We start from the raw sequence: 17,101 nt of genomic DNA, 5'->3' as shown, positions 1-17,101 counted from the left end.
AGGCCGCTCTTTGCTCCTGATGAAAGACCCTTGCAGGACTGTGGCCCTTCTCAATGCAATGTCAATCCTTGCCACAGCTCTCAGCTGAGCCACTGGCATTTCCAGAGCGAGATTCAGGCCAGAACCCGGAAGCAAATCTCGGCAATACGTGTCTGTGGCAGGGGAGGAGACTGAAAGCTTTCATTAGGAATTGGGGCTTATGAGCACTGACATTTACTGTGCTAGAAAGTCCAAGGGACAAATTTGTGCCAATTCATGTCACGCCTTTAACTACGAGGATCAATTTGTGTTATGCTTGTACCAGAGTCTGGTGACAGAGGGGGTTTCCAAAGGAACTCTTGCTCCATGGAGGCCTGTGCCCAAAGAAAATGCCAAGAGAACTGAGGTGTGAAAAACAAAGATCCTTTCTTTAGATAAGAGCAGCAACAAAAACAAACTCCACAACATATTTACATTGTAAGAACCTTTGTAACAACAACGATCTATAGAACGTATTTACAAGAACATAGCTATCAAAACTATAGTAAACGTATTTACAGAAGACAAAAAGAAAGCCTAAAACGTCTGTACAGAAGGGTGCCATCTCTGTCCTGGATCTCCATCAGTCCTGGAAGAAAAGCAAGTGACATAGTCATTCCACCCAGGCACAGAGGGCTGTTCCATGTGCCCCCAGCCTGGGACACACTGGCAGAGCGGGACTCTGCTGCCAGCGCTGAGCCTGGCTGCGGCTGGGGGTCAGGCCCCAGGCACTGGCATGGGGCTTGTGTGAGCCAAAACAAGTGCAGGACAGGCTGGGGATGCTGCTTGTGCTGCCAGAATCCAGCCCACGGGGCACCGTCTCCCTCAGCGGGGCACCCAGCCCAGCCCCAGCCTGGCAGCAGGGCACCCACTCTGCCTGTGGGGAGCACATACCTGTCCTACTGCTGGAGTCCCTCTTCATCCCAGGACCATGTCCTCCTCCTCGTCTTTTCCATCAACATCCATGTCCTCAATGTACTCTTCCATTTCCACCTCCACCTCTTCCTCCATCTCCTCCTTCACATCCACCTCCATCTCTTCCTCCGTCTCCTCCTTCACATCCACCTCCATCTCTTCCTCCGTCTCCTCCTTCACATCCACCTCCATCTCTTCCTCCGTCTCCTCCTTCACATCCTCCTCCATCTCTTCCTCCGTCTCCTCCTTCACATCCACCTCCATCTCTTCCTCCATCGCCTCCTTCACATCCACCTCCATCTCTTCCTCTCCACTCTCTCCTCCCTCCACTTCCATCTCCTCCTCTGTATCAGTCTTTCTACCCACCTCCATCTCTTTCTCTTTGTCTCTGGAAACCTGCAGATGTAGCAAAACCTCGGAGTGGGATCCCTGTCCCACAGCATCCCCACAGAGGCACTTAGGTGGTGTCCATTTGCATGGAATGGCACCTTACCTTCCTCGGGACCAATGTGAGCATCTTGCAGGGATGAATGGCAAAATCCAGGCACGAGAGACCTTTCGGAACTCTTGGGAGTAGCGGAGCAGGGGCCAAGCAGGGTGACAGGTGTGTAGGCACAAGGGCAAATGGTTGTGTTGTCCTCTTTGCTGGATGCTGGGAGCTCCAGTGTGAATGCAGACCGTGACGTCACAATTCACAGGAGTCCAGGGTCACCATGCAGTGGACAACGGGCATCATAGAATGATGGAATCCCTGAGTGGTGTGGCTTGGAAGGGACGCTAAAGATCGTCTTGTTCCAACTTGAGCAATCTTCTACCAGAGCACCTTGCTCAGAGTCCTGTTCCCAGCTGGCCTTGGATGTTGGCAGCCATGGGGCATCCACATCCTCTGTGCACAGCCTGGGCCAGTGCCTCAGCACTCTCAGTGTGAAAAAGCAGCTTCCTTAGAGCCAACCTAAATCAACCTCCTGCACTTCAAAGCCATCCCCGCTTCTCCTCTTGCCACTGGCCCTACTGAACACTGTCCCCATCTTTCCTATGGGACCCTTCAAGTCCTGCATGGCCACAGCAAAGCCTCTCCAGGGCCTTCTGTTCTCCAGGCTCAACATTCTCCACCCCACATGGACAGCAGGGACTTAGATCAGCACAAATCAAAGCTGCAAGGTAGCAAATAGCACCAGGAGCTGAGAGACGGAAGCTTTAGACCCAGCCTTGTCTCTAAATAGACAAAATTAGTAAGAGTGGAGGGGCAGATGGTGGGACACTGGCTCTGTTCTAAGTGATGAATATTTTCTTTTTCTTCTTCTTCTTCTTTTCTCTCATGCTGACCCAGGTTTTGCTGTTTGAAAGGAAGCTTGGCACAGCATCCATTGTCTTCTCCATTTGTGAAACACCGAGCAGAATCTGAGCAGGCTGATGGCGCAGAGCAAAACCTGCAAATATCTTGATAATCCTGAGCCTGGGGGATGCAGCTAAACCCAGTCCAAAGTAATTTCTGGAAAGTCAAACCTGGTTTACATTTTCTTGACTTTGGCTGTGCCAGCTTCACCAGACATTTAGAAAAAAGCAAACAAAAAAACTCCAACCAAAAAAGTCAAAAACCCAAACAAACCAACCCACACAAACCAATCCAACAAACAGATAAAAAAAACCCCAAATAAAACCAAAAGGAATGAGGAGTTCATCTTAGTTGTGTGGATATCACAGCAGGCGAATGGCTGCTTCCCACAGGATCACCATACAAAGCCACATGGAACAGCTGCTCCAAAAGATACAGCCCAGGGGAAATAGAAGAAGTGCTACATGGCGGCTTTGGGGCTAGCTCCACATTAAGGTGAAGGATGAGCACTCCGTGGTACAGATCCAGCATTCCCCACACTCCAGGCCGCTCTTTGCTCCTGATGAAAGACCCTTGCAGGACTGTGGCCCTTCTCAATGCAATGTCAATCCTTGCCACAGCTCTCAGCTGAGCCACTGGCATTTCCAGAGCGAGATTCAGGCCAGAACCCGGAAGCAAATCTCGGCAATACGTGTCTGTGGCAGGGGAGGAGACTGAAAGCTTTCATTAGGAATTGGGGCTTATGAGCACTGACATTTACTGTGCTAGAAAGTGCAAGGGACAAATTTGTGCCAATTCATGTCACGCCTTTAACTACGAGGATCAATTTGTGTTATGCTTGTACCAGAGTCTGGTGACAGAGGGGGTTTCCAAAGGAACTCTTGCTCCATGGAGGCCTGTGCCCAAAGAAAATGCCAAGAGAACTGAGGTGTGAAAAACAAAGATCCTTTCTTTAGATAAGAGCAGCAACAAAAACAAACTCCACAACATATTTACATTGTAAGAACCTTTGTAACAACAACGATCTATAGAACGTATTTACAAGAACATAGCTATCAAAACTATAGTAAACGTATTTACAGAAGACAAAAAGAAAGCCTAAAACGTCTGTACAGAAGGGTGCCATCTCTGTCCTGGATCTCCATCAGTCCTGGAAGAAAAGCAAGTGACATAGTCATTCCACCCAGGCACAGAGGGCTGTTCCATGTGCCCCCAGCCTGGGACACACTGGCAGAGCGGGACTCTGCTGCCAGCGCTGAGCCTGGCTGCGGCTGGGGGTCAGGCCCCAGGCACTGGCATGGGGCTTGTGTGAGCCAAAGCAAGTGCAGGACAGGCTGGGGATGCTGCTTGTGCTGCCAGAATCCAGCCCACGGGGCACCGTCTCCCTCAGCGGGGCACCCAGCCCAGCCCCAGCCTGGCAGCAGGGCACCCACTCTGCCTGTGGGGAGCACATACCTGTCCTACTGCTGGAGTCCCTCTTCATCCCAGGACCATGTCCTCCTCCTCGTCTTTTCCATCAACATCCATGTCCTCAATGTACTCTTCCATTTCCACCTCCACCTCTTCCTCCATCTCCTCCTTCACATCCACCTCCATCTCTTCCTCCGTCTCCTCCTTCACATCCACCTCCATCTCTTCCTCCGTCTCCTCCTTCACATCCACCTCCATCTCTTCCTCCGTCTCCTCCTTCACATCCACCTCCATCTCTTCCTCCGTCTCCTCCTTCACATCCACCTCCATCTCTTCCTCCATCGCCTCCTTCACATCCACCTCCATCTCTTCCTCTCCACTCTCTCCTCCCTCCACTTCCATCTCCTCCTCTGTATCAGTCTTTCTACCCACCTCCATCTCTTTCTCTTTGTCTCTGGAAACCTGCAGATGTAGCAAAACCTCGGAGTGGGATCCCTGTCCCACAGCATCCCCACAGAGGCACTTAGGTGGTGTCCATTTGCATGGAATGGCACCTTACCTTCCTCGGGACCAATGTGAGCATCTGGCAGGGATGAATGGCAAACTCCAGGCACGAAAGACCTTTCGGAACTCTTGGGAGTAGCGGAGCAGGGGCCAAGCAGGGTGACAGGTGTGTAGGCACAAGGGCAAATGCTTGTGTTGTCCTCTTTGCTGGATGCTGGGAGCTCCAGTGTGAATGCAGACCGTGACGTCACAATTCACAGGAGTCCAGGGTCACCGTGCAGTGGACAACGGGCATCATAGAATGATGGAATCCCTGAGTGGTGTGGCTTGGAAGGGACGCTAAAGATCGTCTTGTTCCAACTTGAGCAATCTTCTACCAGAGCACCTTGCTCAGAGTCCTGTTCCCAGCTGGCCTTGGATGTTGGCAGCCATGGGGCATCCACATCCTCTGTGCACAGCCTGGGCCAGTGCCTCAGCACTCTCAGTGTGAAAAAGCAGCTTCCTTAGAGCCAACCTAAATCAACCTCCTGCACTTCAAAGCCATCCCCGCTTCTCCTCTTGCCACTGGCCCTACTGAACACTGTCCCCATCTTTCCTATGGGACCCTTCAAGTCCTGCATGGCCACAGCAAAGCCTCTCCAGGGCCTTCTGTTCTCCAGGCTCAACATTCTCCACCCCACATGGACAGCAGGGACTTATTTCAGCACAAATCAAAGCTGCAAGGTAGCAAATAGCACCAGGAGCTGAGAGACGGAAGCTTTAGACCCAGGCTTGTCTCTAAATAGACAAAATTAGTAAGAGTGGAGGGGCAGATGGTGGGACACTGGCTCTGTTCTAAGTGATGAATATTTTCTTTTTCTTCTTCTTCTTCTTTTCTCTCATGCTGACCCAGGTTTTGCTGTTTGAAAGGAAGCTTGGCACAGCATCCATTGTCTTCTCCATTTGTGAAACACCGAGCAGAATCTGAGCAGGCTGATGGCGCAGAGCAAAACCTGCAAATATCTTGATAATCCTGAGCCTGGGGGATGCAGCTAAACCCAGTCCAAAGTAATTTCTGGAAAGTCAAACCTGGTTTACATTTTCTTGACTTTGGCTGTGCCAGCTTCACCAGACATTTAGAAAAAAGCAAACAAAAAAACTCCAACCAAAAAAGTCAAAAACCCAAACAAACCAACCCACACAAACCAATCCAACAAACAGATAAAAAAACCCCAAATAAAACCAAAAGGAATGAGGAGTTCATCTTAGTTGTGTGGATATCACAGCAGGCGAATGGCTGCTTCCCACAGGATCACCATACAAAGCCACATGGAACAGCTGCTCCAAAAGATACAGCCCAGGGGAAATAGAAGAAGTGCTACATGGCGGCTTTGGGGCTAGCTCCACATTAAGGTGAAGGATGAGCACTCCGTGGTACAGATCCAGCATTCCCCACACTCCAGGCCGCTCTTTGCTCCTGATGAAAGACCCTTGCAGGACTGTGGCCCTTCTCAATGCAATGTCAATCCTTGCCACAGCTCTCAGCTGAGCCACTGGCATTTCCAGAGCGAGATTCAGGCCAGAACCCGGAAGCAAATCTCGGCAATACGTGTCTGTGGCAGGGGAGGAGACTGAAAGCTTTCATTAGGAATTGGGGCTTATGAGCACTGACATTTACTGTGCTAGAAAGTGCAAGGGACAAATTTGTGCCAATTCATGTCACGCCTTTAACTACGAGGATCAATTTGTGTTATGCTTGTACCAGAGTCTGGTGACAGAGGGGGTTTCCAAAGGAACTCTTGCTCCATGGAGGCCTGTGCCCAAAGAAAATGCCAAGAGAACTGAGGTGTGAAAAACAAAGATCCTTTCTTTAGATAAGAGCAGCAACAAAAACAAACTCCACAACATATTTACATTGTAAGAACCTTTGTAACAACAACGATCTATAGAACGTATTTACAAGAACATAGCTATCAAAACTATAGTAAACGTATTTACAGAAGACAAAAAGAAAGCCTAAAACGTATGTACAGAAGGGTGCCATCTCTGTCCTGGATCTCCATCAGTCCTGGAAGAAAAGCAAGTGACATAGTCGTTCCACCCAGGCACAGAGGGCTGTTCCATGTGCCCCCAGCCTGGGACACACTGGCAGAGCGGGACTCTGCTGCCAGCGCTGAGCCTGGCTGCGGCTGGGGGTCAGGCCCCAGGCACTGGCATGGGGCTTGTGTGAGCCAAAACAAGTGCAGGACAGGCTGGGGATGCTGCTTGTGCTGCCAGAATCCAGCCCACGGGGCACCGTCTCCCTCAGCGGGGCACCCAGCCCAGCCCCAGCCTGGCAGCAGGGCACCCACTCTGCCTGTGGGGAGCACATACCTGTCCTACTGCTGGAGTCCCTCTTCATCCCAGGACCATGTCCTCCTCCTCGTCTTTTCCATCAACATCCATGTCCTCAATGTACTCTTCCATTTCCACCTCCACCTCTTCCTCCATCTCCTCCTTCACATCCACCTCCATCTCTTCCTCCGTCTCCTCCTTCACATCCACCTCCATCTCTTCCTCCGTCTCCTCCTTCACATCCACCTCCATCTCTTCCTCCGTCTCCTCCTTCACATCCACCTCCATCTCTTCCTCCGTCTCCTCCTTCACATCCACCTCCATCTCTTCCTCCATCGCCTCCTTCACATCCACCTCCATCTCTTCCTCTCCACTCTCTCCTCCCTCCACTTCCATCTCCTCCTCTGTATCAGTCTTTCTACCCACCTCCATCTCTTTCTCTTTGTCTCTGGAAACCTGCAGATGTAGCAAAACCTCGGAGTGGGATCCCTGTCCCACAGCATCCCCACAGAGGCACTTAGGTGGTGTCCATTTGCATGGAATGGCACCTTACCTTCCTCGGGACCAATGTGAGCATCTTGCAGGGATGAATGGCAAAATCCAGGCACGAGAGACCTTTCGGAACTCTTGGGAGTAGCGGAGCAGGGGCCAAGCAGGGTGACAGGTGTGTAGGCACAAGGGCAAATGCTTGTGTTGTCCTCTTTGCTGGATGCTGGGAGCTCCAGTGTGAATGCAGACCGTGACGTCACAATTCACAGGAGTCCAGGGTCACCGTGCAGTGGACAACGGGCATCATAGAATGATGGAATCCCTGAGTGGTGTGGCTTGGAAGGGACGCTAAAGATCGTCTTGTTCCAACTTGAGCAATCTTCTACCAGAGCACCTTGCTCAGAGTCCTGTTCCCAGCTGGCCTTGGATGTTGGCAGCCATGGGGCATCCACATCCTCTGTGCACAGCCTGGGCCAGTGCCTCAGCACTCTCAGTGTGAAAAAGCAGCTTCCTTAGAGCCAACCTAAATCAACCTCCTGCACTTCAAAGCCATCCCCGCTTCTCCTCTTGCCACTGGCCCTACTGAACACTGTCCCCATCTTTCCTATGGGACCCTTCAAGTCCTGCATGGCCACAGCAAAGCCTCTCCAGGGCCTTCTGTTCTCCAGGCTCAACATTCTCCACCCCACATGGACAGCAGGGACTTATTTCAGCACAAATCAAAGCTGCAAGGTAGCAAATAGCACCAGGAGCTGAGAGACGGAAGCTTTAGACCCAGGCTTGTCTCTAAATAGACAAAATTAGTAAGAGTGGAGGGGCAGATGGTGGGACACTGGCTCTGTTCTAAGTGATGAATATTTTCTTTTTCTTCTTCTTCTTCTTTTCTCTCATGCTGACCCAGGTTTTGCTGTTTGAAAGGAAGCTTGGCACAGCATCCATTGTCTTCTCCATTTGTGAAACACCGAGCAGAATCTGAGCAGGCTGATGGCGCAGAGCAAAACCTGCAAATATCTTGATAATCCTGAGCCTGGGGGATGCAGCTAAACCCAGTCCAAAGTAATTTCTGGAAAGTCAAACCTGGTTTACATTTTCTTGACTTTGGCTGTGCCAGCTTCACCAGACATTTAGAAAAAAGCAAACAAAAAAACTCCAACCAAAAAAGTCAAAAACCCAAACAAACCAACCCACACAAACCAATCCAACAAACAGATAAAAAAAACCCCAAATAAAACCAAAAGGAATGAGGAGTTCATCTTAGTTGTGTGGATATCACAGCAGGCGAATGGCTGCTTCCCACAGGATCACCATACAAAGCCACATGGAACAGCTGCTCCAAAAGATACACCCCAGGGGAAATAGAAGAAGTGCTACATGGCGGCTTTGGGGCTAGCTCCACATTAAGGTGAAGGATGAGCACTCCGTGGTACAGATCCAGCATTCCCCACACTCCAGGCCGCTCTTTGCTCCTGATGAAAGACCCTTGCAGGACTGTGGCCCTTCTCAATGCAATGTCAATCCTTGCCACAGCTCTCAGCTGAGCCACTGGCATTTCCAGAGCGAGATTCAGGCCAGAACCCGGAAGCAAATCTCGGCAATACGTGTCTGTGGCAGGGGAGGAGACTGAAAGCTTTCATTAGGAATTGGGGCTTATGAGCACTGACATTTACTGTGCTAGAAAGTGCAAGGGACAAATTTGTGCCAATTCATGTCACGCCTTTAACTACGAGGATCAATTTGTGTTATGCTTGTACCAGAGTCTGGTGACAGAGGGGGTTTCCAAAGGAACTCTTGCTCCATGGAGGCCTGTGCCCAAAGAAAATGCCAAGAGAACTGAGGTGTGAAAAACAAAGATCCTTTCTTTAGATAAGAGCAGCAACAAAAACAAACTCCACAACATATTTACATTGTAAGAACCTTTGTAACAACAACGATCTATAGAACGTATTTACAAGAACATAGCTATCAAAACTATAGTAAACGTATTTACAGAAGACAAAAAGAAAGCCTAAAACGTCTGTACAGAAGGGTGCCATCTCTGTCCTGGATCTCCATCAGTCCTGGAAGAAAAGCAAGTGACATAGTCGTTCCACCCAGGCACAGAGGGCTGTTCCATGTGCCCCCAGCCTGGGACACACTGGCAGAGCGGGACTCTGCTGCCAGCGCTGAGCCTGGCTGCGGCTGGGGGTCAGGCCCCAGGCACTGGCATGGGGCTTGTGTGAGCCAAAGCAAGTGCAGGACAGGCTGGGGATGCTGCTTGTGCTGCCAGAATCCAGCCCACGGGGCACCGTCTCCCTCAGCGGGGCACCCAGCCCAGCCCCAGCCTGGCAGCAGGGCACCCACTCTGCCTGTGGGGAGCACATACCTGTCCTACTGCTGGAGTCCCTCTTCATCCCAGGACCATGTCCTCCTCCTCGTCTTTTCCATCAACATCCATGTCCTCAATGTACTCTTCCATTTCCACCTCCACCTCTTCCTCCATCTCCTCCTTCACATCCACCTCCATCTCTTCCTCCGTCTCCTCCTTCACATCCACCTCCATCTCTTCCTCCGTCTCCTCCTTCACATCCACCTCCATCTCTTCCTCCGTCTCCTCCTTCACATCCACCTCCATCTCTTCCTCCGTCTCCTCCTTCACATCCACCTCCATCTCTTCCTCCATCGCCTCCTTCACATCCACCTCCATCTCTTCCTCTCCACTCTCTCCTCCCTCCACTTCCATCTCCTCCTCTGTATCAGTCTTTCTACCCACCTCCATCTCTTTCTCTTTGTTTCTGGAAACCTGCAGATGTAGCAAAACCTCGGAGTGGGATCCCTGTCCCACAGCATCCCCACAGAGGCACTTAGGTGGTGTCCATTTGCATGGAATGGCACCTTACCTTCCTCGGGACCAATGCGAGCATCTGGCAGGGATGAATGGCAAAATCCAGGCACGAAAGACCTTTCGGAACTCTTGGGAGTAGCGGAGCAGGGGCCAAGCAGGGTGACAGGTGTGTAGGCACAAGGGCAAATGCTTGTGTTGTCCTCTTTGCTGGATGCTGGGAGCTCCAGTGTGAATGCAGACCGTGACGTCACAATTCACAGGAGTCCAGGGTCACCGTGCAGTGGACAACGGGCATCATAGAATGATGGAATCCCTGAGTGGTGTGGCTTGGAAGGGACGCTAAAGATCGTCTTGTTCCAACTTGAGCAATCTTCTACCAGAGCACCTTGCTCAGAGTCCTGTTCCCAGCTGGCCTTGGATGTTGGCAGCCATGGGGCATCCACATCCTCTGTGCACAGCCTGGGCCAGTGCCTCAGCACTCTCAGTGTGAAAAAGCAGCTTCCTTAGAGCCAACCTAAATCAACCTCCTGCACTTCAAAGCCATCCCCGCTTCTCCTCTTGCCACTGGCCCTACTGAACACTGTCCCCATCTTTCCTATGGGACCCTTCAAGTCCTGCATGGCCACAGCAAAGCCTCTCCAGGGCCTTCTGTTCTCCAGGCTCAACATTCTCCACCCCACATGGACAGCAGGGACTTATTTCAGCACAAATCAAAGCTGCAAGGTAGCAAATAGCACCAGGAGCTGAGAGACGGAAGCTTTAGACCCAGGCTTGTCTCTAAATAGACAAAATTAGTAAGAGTGGAGGGGCAGATGGTGGGACACTGGCTCTGTTCTAAGTGATGAATATTTTCTTTTTCTTCTTCTTCTTCTTTTCTCTCATGCTGACCCAGGTTTTGCTGTTTGAAAGGAAGCTTGGCACAGCATCCATTGTCTTCTCCATTTGTGAAACACCGAGCAGAATCTGAGCAGGCTGATGGCGCAGAGCAAAACCTGCAAATATCTTGATAATCCTGAGCCTGGGGGATGCAGCTAAACCCAGTCCAAAGTAATTTCTGGAAAGTCAAACCTGGTTTACATTTTCTTGACTTTGGCTGTGCCAGCTTCACCAGACATTTAGAAAAAAGCAAACAAAAAAACTCCAACCAAAAAAGTCAAAAACCCAAACAAACCAACCCACACAAACCAATCCAACAAACAGATAAAAAAACCCCAAATAAAACCAAAAGGAATGAGGAGTTCATCTTAGTTGTGTGGATATCACAGCAGGCGAATGGCTGCTTCCCACAGGATCACCATACAAAGCCACATGGAACAGCTGCTCCAAAAGATACAGCCCAGGGGAAATAGAAGAAGTGCTACATGGCGGCTTTGGGGCTAGCTCCACATTAAGGTGAAGGATGAGCACTCCGTGGTACAGATCCAGCATTCCCCACACTCCAGGCCGCTCTTTGCTCCTGATGAAAGACCCTTGCAGGACTGTGGCCCTTCTCAATGCAATGTCAATCCTTGCCACAGCTCTCAGCTGAGCCACTGGCATTTCCAGAGCGAGATTCAGGCCAGAACCCGGAAGCAAATCTCGGCAATACGTGTCTGTGGCAGGGGAGGAGACTGAAAGCTTTCATTAGGAATTGGGGCTTATGAGCACTGACATTTACTGTGCTAGAAAGTGCAAGGGACAAATTTGTGCCAATTCATGTCACGCCTTTAACTACGAGGATCAATTTGTGTTATGCTTGTACCAGAGTCTGGTGACAGAGGGGGTTTCCAAAGGAACTCTTGCTCCATGGAGGCCTGTGCCCAAAGAAAATGCCAAGAGAACTGAGGTGTGAAAAACAAAGATCCTTTCTTTAGATAAGAGCAGCAACAAAAACAAACTCCACAACATATTTACATTGTAAGAACCTTTGTAACAACAACGATCTATAGAACGTATTTACAAGAACATAGCTATCAAAACTATAGTAAACGTATTTACAGAAGACAAAAAGAAAGCCTAAAACGTATGTACAGAAGGGTGCCATCTCTGTCCTGGATCTCCATCAGTCCTGGAAGAAAAGCAAGTGACATAGTCGTTCCACCCAGGCACAGAGGGCTGTTCCATGTGCCCCCAGCCTGGGACACACTGGCAGAGCGGGACTCTGCTGCCAGCGCTGAGCCTGGCTGCGGCTGGGGGTCAGGCCCCAGGCACTGGCATGGGGCTTGTGTGAGCCAAAACAAGTGCAGGACAGGCTGGGGATGCTGCTTGTGCTGCCAGAATCCAGCCCACGGGGCACCGTCTCCCTCAGCGGGGCACCCAGCCCAGCCCCAGCCTGGCAGCAGGGCACCCACTCTGCCTGTGGGGAGCACATACCTGTCCTACTGCTGGAGTCCCTCTTCATCCCAGGACCATGTCCTCCTCCTCGTCTTTTCCATCAACATCCATGTCCTCAATGTACTCTTCCATTTCCACCTCCACCTCTTCCTCCATCTCCTCCTTCACATCCACCTCCATCTCTTCCTCCGTCTCCTCCTTCACATCCACCTCCATCTCTTCCTCCGTCTCCTCCTTCACATCCACCTCCATCTCTTCCTCCGTCTCCTCCTTCACATCCACCTCCATCTCTTCCTCCGTCTCCTCCTTCACATCCACCTCCATCTCTTCCTCCATCGCCTCCTTCACATCCACCTCCATCTCTTCCTCTCCACTCTCTCCTCCCTCCACTTCCATCTCCTCCTCTGTATCAGTCTTTCTACCCACCTCCATCTCTTTCTCTTTGTTTCTGGAAACCTGCAGATGTAGCAAAACCTCGGAGTGGGATCCCTGTCCCACAGCATCCCCACAGAGGCACTTAGGTGGTGTCCATTTGCATGGAATGGCACCTTACCTTCCTCGGGACCAATGTGAGCATCTTGCAGGGATGAATGGCAAAATCCAGGCACGAGAGACCTTTCGGAACTCTTGGGAGTAGCGGAGCAGGGGCCAAGCAGGGTGACAGGTGTGTAGGCACAAGGGCAAATGCTTGTGTTGTCCTCTTTGCTGGATGCTGGGAGCTCCAGTGTGAATGCAGACCGTGACGTCACAATTCACAGGAGTCCAGGGTCACCGTGCAGTGGACAACGGGCATCATAGAATGATGGAATCCCTGAGTGGTGTGGCTTGGAAGGGACGCTAAAGATCGTCTTGTTCCAACTTGAGCAATCTTCTACCAGAGCACCTTGCTCAGAGTCCTGTTCCCAGCTGGCCTTGGATGTTGGCAGCCATGGGGCATCCACATCCTCTGTGCACAGCCTGGGCCAGTGCCTCAGCACTCTCAGTGTGAAAAAGCAGCTTCCTTAGAGCTAACCTAAATCAACCTCCTGCACTTCAAAGCCATCCCCGCTTCTCCTCTTGCCACTGGCCCTACTGAACACTGTCCCCATCTTTCCTATGGGACCCTTCAAGTCCTGCATGGCCACAGCAAAGCCTCTCCAGGGCCTTCTGTTCTCCAGGCTCAACATTCTCCACCCCACATGGACAGCAGGGACTTAGATCAGCACAAGTCAAAGCTGCAAGGTAGCAAATAGCACCAGGAGCTGAGAGACGGAAGCTTTAGACCCAGCCTTGTCTCTAAATAGACAAAATTAGTAAGAGTGGAGGGGCAGATGGTGGGACACTGGCTCTGTTCTAAGTGATGAATATTTTCTTTTTCTTCTTCTTCTTCTTTTCTCTCATGCTGACCCAGGTTTTGCTGTTTGAAAGGAAGCTTGGCACAGCATCCATTGTCTTCTCCATTTGTGAAACACCGAGCAGAATCTGAGCAGGCTGATGGCGCAGAGCAAAACCTGCAAATATCTTGATAATCCTGAGCCTGGGGGATGCAGCTAAACCCAGTCCAAAGTAATTTCTGGAAAGTCAAACCTGGTTTACATTTTCTTGACTTTGGCTGTGCCAGCTTCACCAGACATTTAGAAAAAAGCAAACAAAAAAACTCCAACCAAAAAAGTCAAAAACCCAAACAAACCAACCCACACAAACCAATCCAACAAACAGATAAAAAAACCCCAAATAAAACCAAAAGGAATGAGGAGTTCATCTTAGTTGTGAGGATATCACAGCAGGCGAATGGCTGCTTCCCACAGGATCACCATACAAAGCCACATGGAACAGCTGCTCCAAAAGATACAGCCCAGGGGAAATAGAAGAAGTGCTACATGGCGGCTTTGGGGCTAGCTCCACATTAAGGTGAAGGATGAGCACTCCGTGGTACAGATCCAGCATTCCCCACACTCCAGGCCGCTCTTTGCTCCTGATGAAAGACCCTTGCAGGACTGTGGCCCTTCTCAATGCAATGTCAATCCTTGCCACAGCTCTCAGCTGAGCCACTGGCATTTCCAGAGCGAGATTCAGGCCAGAACCCGGAAGCAAATCTCGGCAATACGTGTCTGTGGCAGGGGAGGAGACTGAAAGCTTTCATTAGGAATTGGGGCTTATGAGCACTGACATTTACTGTGCTAGAAAGTGCAAGGGACAAATTTGTGCCAATTCATGTCACGCCTTTAACTACGAGGATCAATTTGTGTTATGCTTGTACCAGAGTCTGGTGACAGAGGGGGTTTCCAAAGGAACTCTTGCTCCATGGAGGCCTGTGCCCAAAGAAAATGCCAAGAGAACTGAGGTGTGTAAAACAAAGATCCTTTCTTTAGATAAGAGCAGCAACAAAAACAAACTCCACAACATATTTACATTGTAAGAACCTTTGTAACAACAACGATCTATAGAACGTATTTACAAGAACATAGCTATCAAAACTATAGTAAACGTATTTACAGAAGACAAAAAGAAAGCCTAAAACGTCTGTACAGAAGGGTGCCATCTCTGTCCTGGATCTCCATCAGTCCTGGAAGAAAAGCAAGTGACATAGTCATTCCACCCAGGCACAGAGGGCTGTTCCATGTGCCCCCAGCCTGGGACACACTGGCAGAGCGGGACTCTGCTGCCAGCGCTGAGCCTGGCTGCGGCTGGGGGTCAGGCCCCAGGCACTGGCATGGGGCTTGTGTGAGCCAAAGCAAGTGCAGGACAGGCTGGGGATGCTGCTTGTGCTGCCAGAATCCAGCCCACGGGGCACCGTCTCCCTCAGCGGGGCACCCAGCCCAGCCCCAGCCTGGCAGCAGGGCACCCACTCTGCCTGTGGGGAGCACATACCTGTCCTACTGCTGGAGTCCCTCTTCATCCCAGGACCATGTCCTCCTCCTCGTCTTTTCCATCAACATCCATGTCCTCAATGTACTCTTCCATTTCCACCTCCACCTCTTCCTCCATCTCCTCCTTCACATCCACCTCCATCTCTTCCTCCGTCTCCTCCTTCACATCCACCTCCATCTCTTCCTCCGTCTCCTCCTTCACATCCACCTCCATCTCTTCCTCCGTCTCCTCCTTCACATCCTCCTCCATCTCTTCCTCCGTCTCCTCCTTCACATCCACCTCCATCTCTTCCTCTCCACTCTCTCCTCCCTCCACTTCCATCTCCTCCTCTGTATCAGTCTTTCTATCCACCTCCATCTCTTTCTCTTTGTCTCTGGAAACCTGCAGATGTAGCAAAACCTCGGAGTGGGATCCCTGTCCCACAGCATCCCCACAGAGGCACTTAGGTGGTGTCCATTTGCATGGAATGGCACCTTACCTTCCTCGGGACCAATGTGAGCATCTGGCAGGGATGAATGGCAAACTCCAGGCACGAAAGACCTTTCGGAACTCTTGGGAGTAGCGGAGCAGGGGCCAAGCAGGGTGACAGGTGTGTAGGCACAAGGGCAAATGCTTGTGTTGTCCTCTTTGCTGGATGCTGGGAGCTCCAGTGTGAATGCAGACCGTGACGTCACAATTCACAGGAGTCCAGGGTCACCGTGCAGTGGACAACGGGCATCATAGAATGATGGAATCCCTGAGTGGTGTGGCTTGGAAGGGACGCTAAAGATCGTCTTGTTCCAACTTGAGCAATCTTCTACCAGAGCACCTTGCTCAGAGTCCTGTTCCCAGCTGGCCTTGGATGTTGGCAGCCATGGGGCATCCACATCCTCTGTGCACAGCCTGGGCCAGTGCCTCAGCACTCTCAGTGTGAAAAAGCAGCTTCCTTAGAGCCAACCTAAATCAACCTCCTGCACTTCAAAGCCATCCCCGCTTCTCCTCTTGCCACTGGCCCTACTGAACACTGTCCCCATCTTTCCTATGGGACCCTTCAAGTCCTGCATGGCCACAGCAAAGCCTCTCCAGGGCCTTCTGTTCTCCAGGCTCAACATTCTCCACCCCACATGGACAGCAGGGACTTATTTCAGCACAAATCAAAGCTGCAAGGTAGCAAATAGCACCAGGAGCTGAGAGACGGAAGCTTTAGACCCAGCCTTGTCTCTAAATAGACAAAATTAGTAAGAGTGGAGGGGCAGATGGTGGGACACTGGCTCTGTTCTAAGTGATGAATATTTTCTTTTTCTTCTTCTTCTTCTTTTCTCTCATGCTGACCCAGGTTTTGCTGTTTGAAAGGAAGCTTGGCACAGCATCCATTGTCTTCTCCATTTGTGAAACACCGAGCAGAATCTGAGCAGGCTGATGGCGCAGAGCAAAACCTGCAAATATCTTGATAATCCTGAGCCTGGGGGATGCAGCTAAACCCAGTCCAAAGTAATTTCTGGAAAGTCAAACCTGGTTTACATTTTCTTGACTTTGGCTGTGCCAGCTTCACCAGACATTTAGAAAAAAGCAAACAAAAAAACTCCAACCAAAAAAGTCAAAAACCCAAACAAACCAACCCACACAAACCAATCCAACAAACAGATAAAAAAACCCCAAATAAAACCAAAAGGAATGAGGAGTTCATCTTAGTTGTGTGGATATCACAGCAGGCGAATGGCTGCTTCCCACAGGATCACCATACAAAGCCACATGGAACAGCTGCTCCAAAAGATACAGCCCAGGGGAAATAGAAGAAGTGCTACATGGCGGCTTTGGGGCTAGCTCCACATTAAGGTGAAGGATGAGCACTCCGTGGTACAGATCCAGCATTCCCCACACTCCAGGCCGCTCTTTGCTCCTGATGAAAGACCCTTGCAGGACTGTGGCCCTTCTCAATGCAATGTCAATCCTTGCCACAGCTCTCAGCTGAGCCACTGGCATTTCCAGAGCGAGATTCAGGCCAGAACCCGGAAGCAAATCTCGGCAATACGTGTCTGTGGCAGGGGAGGAGACTGAAAGCTTTCATTAGGAATTGGGGCTTATGAGCACTGACATTTACTGTGCTAGAAAGTGCAAGGGACAAATTTGTGCCAATTCATGTCACGCCTTTA

This window comes from Coloeus monedula (genome assembly GCF_965178545.1).
Source record: "Coloeus monedula genome assembly, chromosome: 30".
NCBI classification, from domain to species: Eukaryota; Metazoa; Chordata; class Aves; order Passeriformes; family Corvidae; genus Coloeus; species Coloeus monedula.
This window is presented reverse-complemented; position numbering follows the sequence as displayed.